The 18,044-nt window shown below is 46.8% G+C and overlaps 1 long non-coding RNA gene across 1 annotated transcript; it reads left to right on the forward strand.

Annotated features, from left to right (window-relative positions):
* The first annotated feature begins 13,156 nt into the window (after positions 1–13,156).
* LOC132248452 (uncharacterized) lies at positions 13,157–16,058 on the forward strand. The gene is made up of 2 exons (XR_009459644.1): positions 13,157–13,394; positions 14,104–16,058. It is a non-coding gene; the product is annotated as an uncharacterized LOC132248452 (long non-coding RNA).
* The last annotated feature ends 1,986 nt before the right edge of the window (positions 16,059–18,044 follow it).

Here is an 18,044-nt window from a genome sequence, read left to right on the forward strand (position 1 = left end):
GCCCGGCTTCCTGGGACTTCCTACATTGATCTGGATGTCATGCAAATTGTGCTAATCAGCACTTGGTGGGCAAATCGTCTCCTTGCCACTCAGGAGAGGGTCACGTAAAGGAGGTGTAGCGCAGAGTCCGGTGTGCTGTTCAATAGAGGATGTTTCTCCAGGGCTGCCAGTTGCCAGATCATTGCAGCCGGGTAGGATTCGTGGCTGAGGAGTGTCTAGAGTCCTCATCCCCTCTTAACCAAGCAGCAAATGTGCACGGCTTTTCCTTGCATGTGGAAAGGGGCGCATAGCTCGTGTGAGATAAAGTACAGGGCACGCTAAAGAGAACTGTTTTTGGCAGGGCGAAGTCTTCCCTCAATACCTTCAGCACACAGATTAAGTAAGGAGCCCAGGGGAGCGGCGATGTGAACGTCACGTACTGTCCAGACAGGTGTCACCTTTGAAAATAGCCCATTATGTCTAGCTTTTCAGGCCTTACGCTATTCCCAAGGCTCAAAAAGGAGAAATGCTTTGTATGTTCTTGTAGGACAAAAGTTTGGAAAAGAAGACGGCAATGCACTTCACCACCCCCTGGATAACTTTGCCCAGGTGCAGTCGATTTGAAATGCCTGCCTTGGAATGGGAAAATGAACCAGGCTCCCTGAACTTACTACAAATTACAGAAGCTGTCTGAAAATCGTTTCCCTTGCAGGTCCACCTGGCATTTATTTCAGAGACTTCTAGACATCAAACAGCAGAATTACTGCAGCGTGCAAGCACAAGCCTGGGACTGCATCTATGCATTAATTTCCAAGTTCATTAGGAAACTGCTTGAATCTGGAACAGACAAGGTTAGAAAAGGAATGAAAAAGGAATACATGCACGTTAATAATGCCTTTAAAATGCTTTTATTCCGGCATCTTTGGGGAGAGTTTAGTAGCAGACTGCCAACAGGCACAGAAAGATTAAAAAAAAATCACAAAACAGGGTTGTGTTAAGAATTTGAATTGAGCGGTATTAAATCTATTACACATTGAAAAAGAAGGCAGATTGACTTTTTTTGCCTGTCTGAGGAGAAAAATGCTGGGCAGATTGCATAGATTTGTTTTTAGTTAATTACATTGCACTTTTTAATTGCAGAAATGAGTGCATTTTCTCTCTGGCTTTATACACGCACAAGTACATCCTGTACAGAAACACATACTGTGTGCATATGTATAAGGAGAAAGGATATCATAAACTGGACTGGTATTTCTGAAGGTGAAAGCTGCTTTCTGTTCAATGCATTCAACCCAAAGTATCATAATCTCTTCATTTCAAAGAGGATCAAGAGCTTTATGTATATAATATTCTTGAAGTGTGGATGTATGCATATGCTTTGAGTCCAGGTTTGCTAGATGTTTGCCAAACTACTAGATTTAGTACATGTAATTTGCTTTAAAATATAATGCCCTGTCCCTTGGAACGAGGGATGTTCTTCACTTGACAGCGGACTAGCATCAGTTTGCATGTTCTTTGGGCTTCAATGACTGTTAAGCCAGAAAGGACCTTTGTGATCATTCAGCCCGGTATTCTTTATGACCAAAGCCATCAGCCATCCTGGAATTAATTTTATATATATTTATTTGAACTCGAGCAGAAGTCCTCAGTGTACTGGACTCCCATGGTCTGGATGAGATATTGCAGAGCTGATGTTGCCTGGCAGTTTGCCCGTACGAGTTATAGGTGCAGGCGAGTGGATGCTATTCATGCCGTTCTTCATGAAGACTGAACCCAAGCTTCATGTGCCTACTAACATCTTCCTCATAAACAGAACCTGCTGGGATCCAACATGCACCTTTCATTTGACTTTAATGGCTTTTGGATTAGCCTTTCCCACCAATAGGTTGCAGCTGTGAGCAAGTTTAGAAGTTTAGAGAAACTTCTCCAGGGACAGAACGAGGCTAGAAAGAACATATCCGATGCGAGAAGCAATGACAAGTGGTCCCCAGCTATGCTTGTGGCTGCTTCATGCTGACCTGATTGATACTGCACGCTTGATGCATTTTCCTTTGTCTCACATCACAAAGCCCGAGAACTCAACAAGCTGCCTTCATCCACATGAAGGGTCACTGGGGATGGCAGTGCCATTTGATGGTGTTTTTCTCACTCGCAGATGGACAAGCAGACAACACAGCGCCATTTGTCCAAAAAGGCTTCGGGGTGGTTGGCAAATAGAAATTCTGTCTGTTGTTGCAGAAAGTGCCGACGTTATGAAATCCATCTTGGTTGCAAACTAGAATTAAAGGTGCAATATCTACATTTCTTACAAACGGGAAATTCTGCAGAAAGTGTTTCCTGTCAATAAGGTCACCAAAAATATATATATATGCAGGTCCTGGATTTGTCAGAGTTTTTAGTGAAAGCCCTGCCCTGTATTTGAGGAAGTTAGGACAGATCCTGCATTTAGCGACGGGGACATGCACGGTCCCCATAGACCTAAGCTACTCATAGGGTCATGCAGATCTCCAACAGGAACTTCCTCTGCTGAAGCTTGAGATCACTGTTCCTAGACCCGTCTCGTCCGCTCACAGAGACTAGCCCATCTTCATCTACTCCATAATCGCCCCTCAGGTATCTGAAGGCTCCTTTCAAACCCCTCTTCAGTCTTCTCTTCTCCAGTCTAAATAACCTGAGTTGTTTCTGCCTTTCTTCGTAAGTCGTGTTTCCCAAGCCCTAATTGTTTTTGTTTTTCTGCCTTGGACTCTTTCCAATCTGTGCACATCTTCCTTGAAGTATGAAACTCAAAACTGGACACAGTGCTCCTGGTGAGGCCTCACCGGTGATGAAGAGTGGAAGAATCACTTCCTTTGATTTGCCAGAGACACTTCTTTTGAAACAACCCAGTATAGGTATTTTATCTTTTTTTCCTCCTGAAATTTGGGTATACTGTTGGCCCATATTCACTTAATGGTCTGCTGTACCCCGCAAGGCCCATCCCTGCAGTACTGAACTTTAGCCAGTCATTCCCCAGTCTATATTTGTGCATACAATTAGTCCATCACAGTGTAGACTTGGTGAGATTCACCTGGTTCATTTGTAGACCTTTTCCCAGGCCATCCTAGTTCCTAGTGCTGCCTTCCAGCATGGCTGCAGACCCCCCCAACTTGGTGTAATCTGCAGATTTGAGAACTGTACTTTCAGCACCATCACCCTAATCAATGAACAGTACCTGACCCAGGACAGACCTTGTAGAGTCCTACTTGTTACCTCCTCCTAAGTAGACCTTGAGCCATTCATGACTATTCATGACTCTCCTTTACCATTCTTGCTGCCATTTGTGCTTGTCATCTGGTAGCTGGCTGGTGGGGATTACTAAAGTAAAAACGACATTAAAAACTCCAGCTTCTCTGCATCGTCCATAAGTAGATGGCCTTCTGCATTGTGAAAGGGACATACTCATTTCTTGGCCTTCCTCTTACTTCTGACATACTTGTAGGATCCCTTTAAGTCATGCTGTAGCCTTCCTGATGTTTTCCCTGCATGCCCATGAGATAGTCTTATACTCTTCCTTAGTAGGATGACCAAGTTTCCACTTTTTGAGGGATTCCTTTTTGGATTTCATCTCATTGAAGGGATTGTTGTCAAGTCAGGCTGGTCTCTTGTTGAATTCCCCATTCTTCCATCCTATTGGATGGATGTGCCCTCAAAAGATCCTCCTTAAAGTACAGCCAGGTTGCCTGGACTCCTCCTCCCCAAACTTGCCTCCCAGGGGACCCTGCACAGCAGTTTCCTGTGTTTGTTGAAGTCCTCTTTCTTGTTTGGACTTTATTTTGCTGTTCTTCTTTCCTTCCTTTCCCCTTTTAGTATCTTCCACCTTTACATTCTCAGCCAATTCTTCCTTGCTTGTGAGCAGCAAGTTGAGATGATAGTTATAAAGGATTTATACTGAATATTCCTCTTTGGCTTTCATAAGAACACGTAGGGAAGGGATCTGCTCTGTTGCTTGCCTTGCAGCATGGTGAGCAGTATTCCCAATGTTGCTTCAGGCATTTTCACCTTGCTCAGTGATGCTAGGAGGAAATGGCTCCACTTGCGATTATCCCACTGCTCCCACTAACACTTAAAGGGGTTGAGCAGTAATCTACAGGGGCGGCAGGGGGGAGCATTTCCATCTTGAACCCTGGTGCTCTGAACCACAAGATGAACCAGAAGACTGTTAGTTCCCATAAAGCTACTTCCTACCCATCACAACTTTCAGATCTGCATCAAATACCCTGCACAGCATTGTACTGCTCTAACACTTACTGAATAAATATTTTTGAAGTTCCTCTTAATCTACATCTAAATACTGAATATATGGTAACTGATGTGCAAATATACCTGGGGATGAATATATTAAGGAGAAAAAACCCATCATATTCATCATAATCATATTAATAAGACATTAATATTAATGTCAATGGTAGGATGCTGCTTATGCAAATATAAGAGCAGTTCCAATCTTCAGAGCTGCTCTAATACTTCTATATTTTCACGTATTAGCTTATAAATTAATTTGCTTTTTTGCAGGGAGAATCTCTCATATCTATTGCCAGTTGCAGAAGTCAACATTTTGCTGGGGTTTTACTGTATTGTCTATCTTATGCAGCTTCCTTGTTTTTAAGAGTTCCTCTAATAAGACCCGGTAGTGCGAAAACCAGGACACATGGTACTTTAAGTAATTGCTTGGTTATGATGGGATTCCAATAGAAAGGCATAATATATCCACTTGTAGCCTTTGCTGCACGCTAGACTCTTGTTTAATATTTAAATGATTTGTTCTGTTTTCTTAATTTCCAGAAGAGACTGGGTGAATCTACACATGCAATTGATGTGACTGAATATACTCCAGCTCAATTTGAGCCAGACTAAGCTAATCCTGATGTCAATGTCTACATGTGCATTTAAGTGCAGTCATATACTGCACTGCTGCATAGCGCTTGTATCTGACGGGACTATCTGGCAGTGCAGTAAGTTAGTCTACTGTGCCCTAAGTGCTGTGCATGTGTAGACAGTGACACTTTACTGTGCAGCAAATTAGTCTGATGCACAGTAAAGCATCTCCTGTAGACAAGCCTACTGAGGTTTTGGACTTGAGTGGAGTAAATCACTCTGCAGTGATTATCCCACAAACTGAAATCTCCGTTCCAGGGAGTTTGTGTGCACGCAGAGTTTTGGCAGGTACTGGAAAACTGTCAAAACAAAACGTTGTCATTCTTGCACAAAGAAACACACTGTTTTCTTTTTGTGTGAAGCTATTGGTCAAATGCAAGCTGAATCCCTGAATAGTTTGCGTCCCTGATGAAACTTTGCCAAGACTCTCGCAGCTCTTTTCTGTCTTAGCCCTCATGGTTTTTTCATGGGGAACCACATTATGAACTCCTCCTCCCTAGCTTTTGAATGTGTCTTTTCCCCAGCCAGCGTGCATACCTGCAGCTTTTCCCTTTGTAGGATGTTCGTCACGTGGGATCTTCACAGGAAGTGTGCTGCCTCCTTTTCTAATAATGTGGTGCAGCTTCCTTCACACAGCTGACAGCATCTTATGGCTGTGTTTGGGCTTTGCATTCAGCGCACAATCAGAGAGTCCTCCTGTAGCTAACACAACACCTGTGAACTTCTGTAGCCTGTAATCATCGCTGCATAAGCAGCCGTGTCTGTGGGACATCCCTAAAAGCCCCAGCAAGCCTAAACCTGGGTGCAGTCTTTGCTTTGTACAAGGAATTGTTTGCATTTTGTATTTCCTGCCTCTCCAGCCCTTTAATGATCATTCTCAGCCCCTAATATGTGGCAGTTGGTAGGAAGAGTGTCCAGGAAGGAAAAGGAAATCCAGGACATGGGTCTGAATGCTGAAGGCTTGGGAGGCTTGTCAGCCTTGTTTGAAGCTGGGGCACGCTGGTATAGCCAAGGTGAGCAAGTGGCCTCTAGACAGGGAAGGGGAAGGAGGTCTCGCTGAGACCTTGGCAATGGAGGGATGTACAGACCGAGGTTAGATTGATCTAAGTGCCAGATTGTGCATATGTTTGGGGAGCTTAGATCAGGCAAAAAATGGCTGGCCCGATCTAACTTAGTTCACCCGAGAAGGTGCATTACGTAGACTGGGCTAACCTGTGCCTGACCCAACCGAATGTGTGTATGTGTTTGGAGCACAGCCCCAAGGCTGGGAAAGCCCAGCTGCTCACCCCATCCCCAGGGTATGCTTTTTTACCCCCCTGTCACAGGACAGACAACCCCCCCAAGCCCCCTCCACAGACTCACTAGTCCCCCTCATCCAAACTTCTCCTCCCCACAGCCCAACTTACTTAGATCATGTTCCCAGCACTGGCAAATGCATGCACACGCAGGGTCTCCATCTATGACCATGTGGCTTACTTCAAAGAAGGGGTGCACAACAGAGAGAGAGAGAGGCAGGCTGCTCCAATTCATGTCTGCTGCTTTCCTGGTGCATTCAGAAGCCCTGGCTTGCAAGAGAGGGCCGTCTGTGCTGTACTTACACGTTGCTATAGACCCCAAGCGTGGGCCACTTATAGGGATGGACAAAACGTGGGGAGGGGCACCCCTGTGCTGCAGATGGGGCATGGAGGTGCAGAGCGATGGCACGCTACATTCAGCCCTGCAATGCTGAGTTCTTTAACAACCCGTCCATCATAATCGGAGCGGGAGCTGAGCGCTGTTCAGAACCTGGCCTCCCTGGGCTTGCTCAAAGCAGTCCATGTCACAACCAGAAATGCAAAGCCCTGAATCCAGATTCAGGGTCCTGAGAGCAAACCCATCCTTCCTCACGTTCTCTGTGTGCCTGGGGGATGTGGCCAGTGGCTCATGGTCTCCTAGCCCAGCTGGCTCTGAAAATATCACCTGCAGCATCCCTCTGTATGCAAAGGCAGGAGTCCAGGTTTGTACCGAGGCTGGGACAACCTCCTCTTTGCTGCCATGTGCTTTTCACTGAGATGTTTCCCTGAATCGGTGGGCTTCCCCTCACAGCGGTGGGATGTTCAGGGCCCTGCTCATTAAAGCAGATTTCTCCAAAAGGAATAAGCTTCCCTGTAATGCTTCACAAGTCAGAGTACAGTGGCATTTGTTTCCATGATACGATGCGTTTTCTTCAGAGTCCCTGTCCCCTCCTGCTCCAGGCACAGCATTGCCATTTCTGTGAGCCCAGCAGGAAAGCCCACCTGCTTTAAGATCCTCTGTGTCAGTGCCCATATTGCTCAGAAAGCTGCAGTCAATGGTCTGCTCTTTGGATCCTGTATCAGGGAGCCAGGGGCTCCTGTTACTTTGAAGGGATCATTGCAGACCGCTGAGTTCAGCCCAGCAGACGAAGGCAGGATAGCCATCAAGCCTGAGTGGAAACCCGTGGGGTGGCTGCAGTCACCTGGCAGGAAGGGATGGGACTTAGAGGCACATAAGACTAGTGCCTGAGGACAGACAGTCAGACTGACTGATTCCTGAGCTGCCAGAGGAACAACAGGTAGGGCTGAGGGCTTGCAGGGAGCTGGGAGGGGGTTAGCATTAGTAACAGTCAGATAAGCTGGTGTGTGTTCAGACCGGGAGTGTGCGTAGTTTGAGTTGCAGCTGGGGGCTTGCATTTTGTTGTACTAATTATACCACTGGTCGACCGGGAGTGACTATCGGGGGTGGAAGGAGGTCACATAGTGCCAGAGGGGTATGTAGTGTTTTGAGCCCTGCCAGGGGCTGAGCTCGCAATGCTTTGCAAGCAGCATTGAAGGGGCAAAGCATGGTGATAAGATATAGCCTGAAGCTGGGAGGGCTAAGTCCAGAGCCCAAGAGGGGCAAGATCAGGGCCAGGGACCTGAAGTCCAAGAGGGGCAAAGCCAGAGAGGGCAAGACCAGGGATGAAGCCCCAAAGCCAGGTCCAGCACTAGGCTAAGGGAGTCAGTGAGAGGAAAGGGCTGGAGGTTGGAAGGACAAAACCGCAACAAAGGCATAGAGGCCTGAAATAGCCTGAAATCGGGAAGGGGTAAAATGTCCCAGTGAAGTGATGTCCATCTGCAAAGTATGGACTTAGCTAAAGGGGAGGTCAGAGATTATGAATAGCCCTTAAGGCAACAGGTGCCCTGAGAAGCGTAGATAGGACAAGAGCACCAACTTAGTGCTCAAGGGGCTGGTTCGGGACCAGTGGAGCCTGGGAGGGACTGGCTGGCCAAAAAGGATGGGCAAGGGCTCACTTGGGGACCCTGGGGTAGCCTCCATTTTCATCAACCACTTCATTATACCAAGGTTTGGCTGGTGAGGGAAAAGGAAGGGGACCCAGGGAGCCTCACGGACACCAAGGGGCATCACAGCCACCCCTGGGGCTCAATCCTGCTACAGATCCATTTATAATACACAAAGCTGAAATCTTTAGACATTAAGCCTCCTTCCAATCTCATAGGAGATGGAGGAAACAGTGCAGCTAGCTGCCGGTGTCTGTCTGGAGACTGCCTCTTTATCTTGTGTAGGTATAATACCACTGCAGCCACCTGTAGATGCTCAGCGGTTGGGGGTGCAGGTTGGCTGGGATCACAGCCCATCTGAAGGCAGTAGGCAGAGATTGCAGGCTGCCTAGGAGAAGTGGACCAGCTGCAGAAGATAATTAGCTGACCCACAGGAAGCTGAAAGGCTCCTGGGAAGAGGTCATAAGGAGACAGACAGAGACAGAGAGGGAGAGGTTTGCTTAGCTAGCAGCTGCAACACCAGGCCGGGGACTCTTGGGTCTGGGAAGAGACCCAGGGGCTGCAAGAGGCAGCAGCACTTCGGGGAAACTGAGTCCAAAGCCACTTGAGAAGGAGGACTGCCGTGCAGAGAGCAGCAGGAAGCAGAGGCATGTTCTCAGGGGCTGGAAAAGACTCAGGACTGCGAGTGAGCCCTGTGTGGACTATGTTATCTTACGGTATTGAGTGTTGATTTGTGTCTAAGATGTTCCTGAGAGGCAAATGTGCCTGGAAAAATAAAGGACTGTGGGAAGCCAAAGATTGTTTGAGTGAAGAAAAAATCCCTGAACCTGCTATGAGCACCTTGAAGAGACTGAATTCCCATGAGGGCAGAGCAACTCGGTCTTTCTCTAAGGTTGGTATACAGTCCTGGTTTGCGAGAGATGCTGCAGTGACTTTACTGGGTGGGTCTCCTGTGCGTAATGTGGATGAAGGAGCAGTGACTGGAGGTGCTTGGGAGGTGATGCTTGGGGATGGCATCCTAAAAATGCAATGGGCAAAGAGAAGGACTAAACTGAAGAGGGAATCCTGCTGGGGTGGGTACCGCTGACAAGGCTGCTGGCATGCCCAAAGCGGAGTCGGGGGCAGCATGAAGGCTATGTAAGTCATTGTTGGCAATCCTTCAATTCGAGGATGATACTAGGACTCATTGATGGGTCCTGAGATGACTTCTTAAGAGTCCAGTCCTTGAGCCACAGATCTTCCACAGAAGATGCAGGTCTACCCACGGGAGCAAGCAGGCTGGGATTCCCCTCTTTTCCTTTCTTTGCTCTCTCTTCTTTGCTTCAAGGGCAAAATGCTTTACTTGAAAACGGGCAGCCACTTGGTTGAAGTTGCAGCACCATTGGAGTTGGTCAGCATCCAGCTCCTCCCAAGTCTTGATGTTCTCAAGGGATGCCTTCAGCGTGTCCTTGTAGCACTTCCTTTGCCTGGCATGAGATCTCAGACCATTATTTAGCTGGGAGTAGAGCTATGTAGGTACACTGGGGAGGGACAGAGCTATGTAAGCTGAGGGACCTGAATGCCATCTGCCAGGAGTTGCTCCCTCCCTTGGTTCCACGACTACATCCCCTGGAGACACTGCCACATGTAATGCACAGGGGTGCTTTTCCCTTTGGGGATGCACCTGGCTTCTGGGGGTTTGGTTCACTTTCCTCTGAAACACTGGGATGTTGGCCACAGGTAAAGCTGTGGGGCAATGATGCTCCTGCTAGTGCTTCAAAAACTCAGATGTTCATGGCTGGAGGGACTTGCTCTTCTGCTCAGGATCATGTTGACAGCTGAATGTGGGGTCAGGATGACATTTTTTCTCTGGGTCTGATTGGCATAGAAAGTGTGTGTGTGTGCTGGTGTCCTCTATAGCATGGGGCATGGCTACAGACTTCTGAACATAAAATAACCAACTTCCACAAAGTTGGTTTGATTCCATAAAATCATTGCAAATGATGGTCCAGGTAGACTTAATTCTACCTCCGTGCAGAGGACTGACTTGCATGATCTCTTGAGGCATGTCTAGAATACATTTCCTAGCATTGTAGCCAGCGTGCATCGTTGGAAGGGCTGGTCCTGCTTGGAGCAGGGATTGGGCTAGATGTGACTTCCTGAGGTCCCTTCCAGCTCTTGTTGTCTGTGATTTTATGATTGTTGCAAGAGCTATTTGAAACCCTTGTCAGGATTTGGGGATTTTTGTACCAGGACTACTCCAAACAGAAAGGAGCATGTGGCAGAAGGCACTCCAGGGTGTTATTCATTCTGTAGACTTCATTAATGAGGGGTACAAAAAAAAATAGACATACAAGATTTCAAAAATGTTTCTTTCTGGAACCAAATTGAAAATTTCATGCGAAATGAAACCAAAGAGAAAAAGTTTATTTTGCTGTGAAATTTCCCTTTGAAGTCCCCCTCCCCCCTTTTTTTCTTTCTTTTTGGCCAAACTCTGCTTCTCAGTAGGAAAAAAATTATAAATCACTAGATTACATTCCTGTGTGTCCAGCTGAATGAGAATCCATTCCTGTTTTGTAAAATGAAACTTTCCAAAGGGCCAAAGTGGAGGTGCGTGTTTTATAAAAACCATGCTTTTAAAAGTTACTTAAACTGTTGTAAAGGTTTATGGCATAATAGTTACAAGAATACTGATTTGCATTTTAGGCTGCATAAATTTTAATGATCTCCTCTGCTGAACTTAATTTAATGCCTTTTTAAACTGACAATAAGATGTCTACAATGTTTGTTTGTTTTTTTTCTTTATGATTTTCAAATAGCTTTTCCCAAAGCAGGAATCCTGCACTCAGCAAACTGTGCGATGTTCTGACCTTGAAAGTCATTAAGAATTTCCATGATTTGTCTGAGAATGACAGAGATGATTTCTAATCTATGTATGACGATCCTTTTTTTAAAAGAATAGCTAATTTCGGACCATCATTTGCCTGATAATTTATCAATGGGGAGGAAATGACTTGTTTAAAAATCTGCTTTTAAAACTGCTGTAGTCTTGTTATCAGAGCGCCGGTGACATCTGACACATTTAAATATACATCAGCCATCCAGAGGCAGTATGAACCTCCTCCGTGCCCTTGTCTGTCCACTCCAGACTCCACGGCCCAGAGGAATGAACAGAGCTGGCTTCCACCCAGGCAGGAGCAGGAAAACTCTGGGGTATCACTTGCTGCTTACCTTAGCCAGGAGAATTAAATTACTTCTAAGAAAGGGGCAGCGTTTGCACTTCCCTGTTCCTGGAGGACTGAGGGTGCAGACAGAAGTGACAATCGATCTGACCACAGAAGGCAGTTTACAGTTGTGACCAAACACAAGTGCATGGCTGCAAACAGTTTTAAAAAAAACGGCCAATTCGGTGAAAAACTGGTTCCTCATTGCATGAGGCATCAGATAAAGATGTTTCAAAATGTAGCGTCTTCTGTAACTTGTGTCTGTGGAGCTCCCAGCCTGTGGCTGTTTTCCGAATGGGAAAAAAAGGGAGCAGAGGGAATTCAGTTTGGGGGTTTTTTTGCCCCCCAGGAGGGTGGAGTGGGTGTACTGGAGCCTCCCCCCGTCCCTCGAGACCTGGCCACTGCTATGGGAACCTGGCTGCAGGCTCCCAGCCCTTCCTGGACCCAAGTTACAGCTGGGAGCCGCACTTCTGTCTGCACCATAAAGACTGAAATGCATCATTCAGCCCAATGGCTTATTGTAGCTCCCATTAAACAATCCTCAGCGCTTCACTGCTCCATTTTCTAAATCATGGAAAGGTCTCTTCTGTCAGACACAGCCCGAACTGATGCACATGCTTGTCAAAGGTTGGACTTTGAAGAGTAAGACATTTCTGCTCAGCGAGGCATTTCCAGGGTGTCGCTGCTCAATCATCCTAGACATTTGGAAGTCTAAAGCGCAGAAATGTGAATGGGTCCTGCTCCTGTTCCCCAGTGCACCTTTGCTTCAGTGCTCTTCACAGTTTCTCTGTTTCCTCCCACTCGGATGCTACTACTGTCACTGTCTGCACGCTTCTCCTTGCAGCGTGAACCTCCCAGGCAGATCAGCAGCTTGCCCACCACTTGCCTCTTCCCGTCAGGGTAGTGTCAGAGAGGCTGTTTCCAGTGCAGCTCTTTGATGCTTGCTTGGCACCTTTTCGGATCCTTGCATATGGCAGGATTTCAAAGCAGACACCATGTCAGCCAGGGAAGGGGTGCATCTTAAGGGGACCCCTAGACATTTGGACCTGATGGTCTCACGAGGTCTCTTCCAGCCCTAATGTCTATGAAACGCAGCTGAGGTAGTGGCCAGACAAGAGAAGAAAACTCCAGAGAGGGAGGGAAGAAGGAGAATACGGCTGGGAGTGGAGCTGGCTAAATCACTGTCAGCGAAGCAGTTTTCTGAGGGAAACGCGCTTTTCTCAAAATCAAAGCACGTCTCTCCAGAAGTGTCAATGTGGATGAGTTGTTTTCCCTGTGAAAAGGTGTCTGAGCAAATCGCTGCAGGTTTCTTATTCTGATCAGCTGAAAATATATCATTAGTGCTTCATTAGACCAATCCCATTTAGCATTGATTATTGTATTTCATTATATATCGGGAAATATTATCGATACTGCGTTGCTTTGACACTGCTTTTTTTTTTATGTTTCTGTTAAAGAAAAGGGGGGGGAAAAAATGACTCTCCACCCATTTTGGAGAAGCAGTGCAGCTTGGCTGTCCTGCCAAATCGGCTCACCCGTGCCGTAGCAGTGGCCAGTACCGGGAAGGGGATGGCTGGATGTATCCCCCCCAAAGAGCCGGTGTGTGAACGGAGCCCGTCAGACCCACCGCAGGGTGTGGGACTGGTGAATCAGCCAGTTCAGGGAGAGAGCAACTAACTTTTCTAATCAAGTAACTGCACTGCATTTTAAAGCTGCACTTTGTGCTCTTCTTTGGCAGCAGAATTTAGATTGAATTATTGAAGATGTGTTAGAGCACATCAGTAAATGCTCTCGGCTGCCTTTTGTTTAGGAATGAAGTGGTTGTTCTTACCTTTGTTTTTCTGTTTTGCAGGCTTGGAGTAAATGCCAGGGGAAGTAATTGCTAAATTTAAAATTACTTTGCATCACTGAAGATGGCTGCAATAAGCACAGTGACGGGAGAAGAAATTACACATCCTTTAGCTCAATATATATTAACCTATAAAGTTTTACAGGACAACAACATTTCTATATAGCCAAGGTTTGTCTTTGTCTCCTGATTATTTTTGTATTACCTTTTATGTCTTCTAGAGCTGGGGGCCAGTTTTGAAGAAACTATTGAATTGGGCCCTCAAAGAAAGGAACTTCGGAGCTCTGTATTCAGCTTCAGCTCTGCTACAGCCTTTCTGTGTGACCTCAGGCAAGTCTCTTAGACTCCTGGAAAATGAGGGCTGAAGGGACCTGAGGAGGTCACATTTTGTCCAACCCCCTGCTCCAAGAAGGACCAGCCCCAACTACATCATCCCAGACAAGGCTTTGACTAGCTGCGTCCTAAACATGTCCAAGCATGCAGATCCCACCACCTCTCTGGGTATCCTGTTCCAGTGCCTTACTACCCTCCTAGTGAGTTTTTCCTAATATCCAACCTCAACTTCCCTTGCTGCAGGTTGAGCCCATTGCTCCTTGTCCTGCCATCTGCCCCCACTGACAGCAGCCCAGCTCCATCCTCTTTGCAGCCCCCCTGCAGGGAGGTGAAGGCTGCTATTCAATCCCCCTCAGTCTTCTCTTTTCCACCCTCAATAAACCTAATTCCCTCAGTCTCTCCTCACCAGTCCTGTCCTCCAGCACCCAACCATTTTCATTGCTGTCCGCTGGACTCTCTCCAACCTGTCCACATCCTTCTGTGTTTGCCTCTGGTTTTTACTTGTGCATCACAGATACTAATCCTCTCCTTCCATACCTTCCTTCAGCTTTCTTTTCTCCTGTGGAAAATGCCAACAAAATCCAAGGAAAAAATGGCAATTTGTCTAAAATTCCAGGAAACTGTCACTTTTTTTTCGATGGAAAATTTAGTGTTGAAAGAAATACAAAGTGAAATCTTCTGCAGATGCTTCTGGAAGTTGTACCTTGGCCGTGGCACATCAAGAAAGGTAGTGCAGTCTACTGGGGAGAAGAACAGCACCCCCCAGGTGCTGATTTTGGGGCATTTGGATTTTCAGCAAATGTGGAAGTTTCCTGCAGGAAACAGCCCCTTTCCATGGCATTAAGTTTAGTAAAACTCACTGTTGTATGCTAAAAATAACTTCAATGGAAGATCACTGGATTTGCAGCTGAATACAAGGCTTTAACCTGTGGCCTAGCAAAAGCTGCTGACCACAAGGCTATCTTGATATCTAAGCCAGCCATTTGGTTTATGTTAAGTAACTATTTTAACTGTCAACCATTTTCAAGTGAATCTGTGTGCTGTGAATGAGGTGCCGTTTCAGGAATGTGGAAGATGGTACAACCTGAGACAGAAAAGCAGACAGGAATGTGGAAAACAACATGTAATCGGTAACAGAGTCTGAGATGAACATGTGCAACAAGGTGATTGATGAAGAAGTTTTCAGAAGAGTCCAGGTTTTGGTCAAAGTCCACCCATTGACCAAAGAAGAGGAGTCAGGGTCTTAGATATGCACTCATAGCAAAAAGACATGTAAATGAATGAAATGAATAGGCAATTCTATGCTAATGAAGCAAACAGTTAAAAGAGGTGGAGCTTGAGATGGGAGGAGAAATAGGTGGGACATAGGAGGGGCGAGGGTAGAACGAATGGTAATGAGTATAAACCAAAATGTATAAATGTGGGGGGGGAAAAAAACTATTGTTCATTGTCGCTCCCCGTGTTCACGGGCTGGGTATCGGTGAGGGAGCTCGCCCGAAGCAGTCTCCAGTCTGAATAATGCTGTTGTGAGCAATGTGCGCTGGTGTTTGCTCCCTGCTTGCTCTGGCTAATGAGCACCAGGACCCGTGAGCAATTGGACCATCCTCTCCCTAGTCGTTGGGCGCCGCATGCAGTCAGGGGTCTACCAAGACGTTTTTGACCAGTCTTATTTAAAAACATTGGGGCAAGAAGCCATCTCTCACGTGCCCGCAGAGCGTGCAAGTATGACCGGAGCCCCGTAGAGTGCAGGTGCCTGTTGGTGCCGCCTGCCACAGCCAGGTTTAAAAGCAGTCTGAATATAGAGGTGTTCATTTCCATTATGGATTTCTGGACCTAGTTTTGTAACAGGAATTACACATGCAGCTCGCTCTTCCCGGGGCCCAGCTGTGCCCGCGGAGGAGCAGCCCCCGCTCCCGCGCTCTTTCTGTTGGTGGTAAAATCTCAATACATATTTCGCTACTGCTCACAGTCCTGATTTATGCATCTGCTCGCCCCACTGCTGCTCGCCCCGTGGTACATCTCATCTGTTGGCCGCGTTTTCCTTTTTATCAGCTTCTCGTCGGTCAGAAAATAAACCTCAGACTGGGTGAATCGATTGGTAATGCTTAAATTGGCAGTGACTAGACAGTGCTTCCTCTGCGTGTGATGGAGTCAGCGCCGGCCATCTTTCTGCAGCAGCATTGGTAATGGCTTGATGTTGACCCACCGATGCTGTCCAGCGGAGAGGCGTTCCAGATCGTTTGGCAGAACAAACTGAAAGCCCATCTGCATTTTGTAATTATCTTCTGGATGCTGGATCTTGCTGTAGCCATGCGGTGATGGCCATCTAGATCCAACGCAGCAGGGGAAAGGCTGGGAAAGGTCACTTTTCTGGAGGGTGACTGTAAGGTTTGCATTTCCACATCCATCTGGGCTGGGCTCTCTTATTGACCTCTTTTCTAGGTTTTCTGGGTGACCTCACACAGTCAGTATCTGCTAAAATTAAATTCTGACTTTTCCCTCTTTGTTCTTCAGTTTTTCTGTTAATAGATTGATCCTTCCTGGCTGCCAGGATCAAGATCTCCAGGCAACTTTAGCTAAATCCTCGCTTCTTTAACAGCCCCCAAATTCACCTGTGCATAGAATCACAGACAACGAGGGTGGGAAGGGAGCTCAGGGGATCGCATCTCATGCAAATCCCTGCTCCAAGCAGGACCAGCCCCAACTGCATCATCCCAGCCAAGGCTTTGTCTACCCGGGTCTTAAACACCTTCAAGGATGGAGACACCACCACCTCTCTAGGTAACTGGTTCCAGTGCTTCACCACCCTCCTAGTGAAAGTTGTTTTTCCTAATATCCAATACTCCTGCTGCAGCTGGAGACCCTTGCTCCTTGTTCTGTCATCTCATCCCTGCCACGATGCTGGTCCTCCCCCTGTTAATCCTCCTTCTTGATTGCAAAACTGTAGCTAAAAGGAAGCTATGAAGAAAGGCAAGACAGGTTTTTGCTGGAGCCAGGGCAAAATAAGAATCACTATCTTCAGGCCAGGATGTGGAAAGGTGTGTAGGCGTCTGACGTGGAAATGAGAAGTAGGGTCAGAGCTGAAAGGCCCTTCCTTGCAGGGAGGGGATCCTAGGAACAAACTGCACTGACACAAGTTAAGAGCAAAGGCACTTGCCAGGAGGGTATATTGTGAATGCTCAATGCCGTGTGCATCCGTGTGCGAGAGAGGGGCGAGTGTGCCACTTGGGAACTCCTCATGAGCAGGGCTGAGAGCATTGTACCGAGCTGTCCTTTTGCAAGAGAAGGCAGCTTTTCAGTTGTGCGCTCGCCCAGCGAAAGCTAGGAGGGATCGTTTCCCTCGTGCCCCCTCGCGCTGGTTTCTACGCAAGCAGAAGGCAAAAATATTTAAGGCGTCAGGCGCATTAGCATGAGCAGATGTATTGACACAGCTCTCCACCCCCGCTCCCCGGCAGTAATCTATGAAATTAGTCCCTCAGGTGATTTGTAAGCAGATGTGGAAACATTTTGTTTCCAATATTATTTTAGCTAGATTAGCAGAATGCTATAAGATGGTTCCCACCCCCCACCTCCAAACTTTGTTTCTCCACCTGACGTGCAGCAGAAGCCATTAAAAGTCAGCATTTTCCACCCAGTGCCCTACTGAGATTGCGGAGATCCTCTCAGTACAGGGGAGAGCAGTGGACATCTCGGATACTGTTGGACAGTAACTTGGCCAATGCTCATTTTAACTGCATAATATCTTACAAAAAGAAGCACAAAGGTTTATTTGTGAGGATCTCTCTATAGGCAGCATGATTCATGGAAATAGGTTGATGAATGTAGGCATCACCATACTGGCAAGTATGAGCTAAGTGACTGCAAAGCGGCTGCTGGCAAATCTGGGCAGCGTGAGCTTTTGGTGGGACATATTTCCAGCATTACTGATAGACTGGTTTCAGTGAAGGACGGTTCGTTTTGACTTTGTCGTTACAGTTGACATATATCTGCTTCATAGCGGAGAGTAATCTTATGGCCATCCCTCTGCATACATACGTAACTGTGTGTTATTCTGTGCATCCCTGAGTTTAGCTATATTTTATATTTCTTCACACGCTACACGCTGCACGTTCTCTCTCTTGGAAAGGGAGCAAAAAGGGCTTAGAAGAAAAATGCACGCACAAGGTCAAAGATGCAGTGGGTGAACACGCCCGGTAAACTGGGTGCTTTTTCTAAAAGTTGTCCATGATGGCAATGGGCCCAGGAAGCATCAGCCCAGATTTTGGCTCTAAACTCAGCAGTGGGGATCAGGAAAGGTATAGAAAGGAGCAGGGAGGAAATTAGCCCCTCGAACAGCCTCGGCCCCCTACATTTCCATCCATGTGATGCATATTTAATGTGAGGCTGAGCAGATTTTGAAGGTTTTGAGGGTGATTCAGAAATGTTATGGTGTCCCATTGCCAAAGAGCTTGAAACCTTGGGAAGAATGCAGATTACACTGTCATCAAA

Source organism: Alligator mississippiensis, chromosome 2 (assembly GCF_030867095.1).
Source record: "Alligator mississippiensis isolate rAllMis1 chromosome 2, rAllMis1, whole genome shotgun sequence".
Classification (NCBI taxonomy): domain Eukaryota; kingdom Metazoa; phylum Chordata; order Crocodylia; family Alligatoridae; genus Alligator; species Alligator mississippiensis.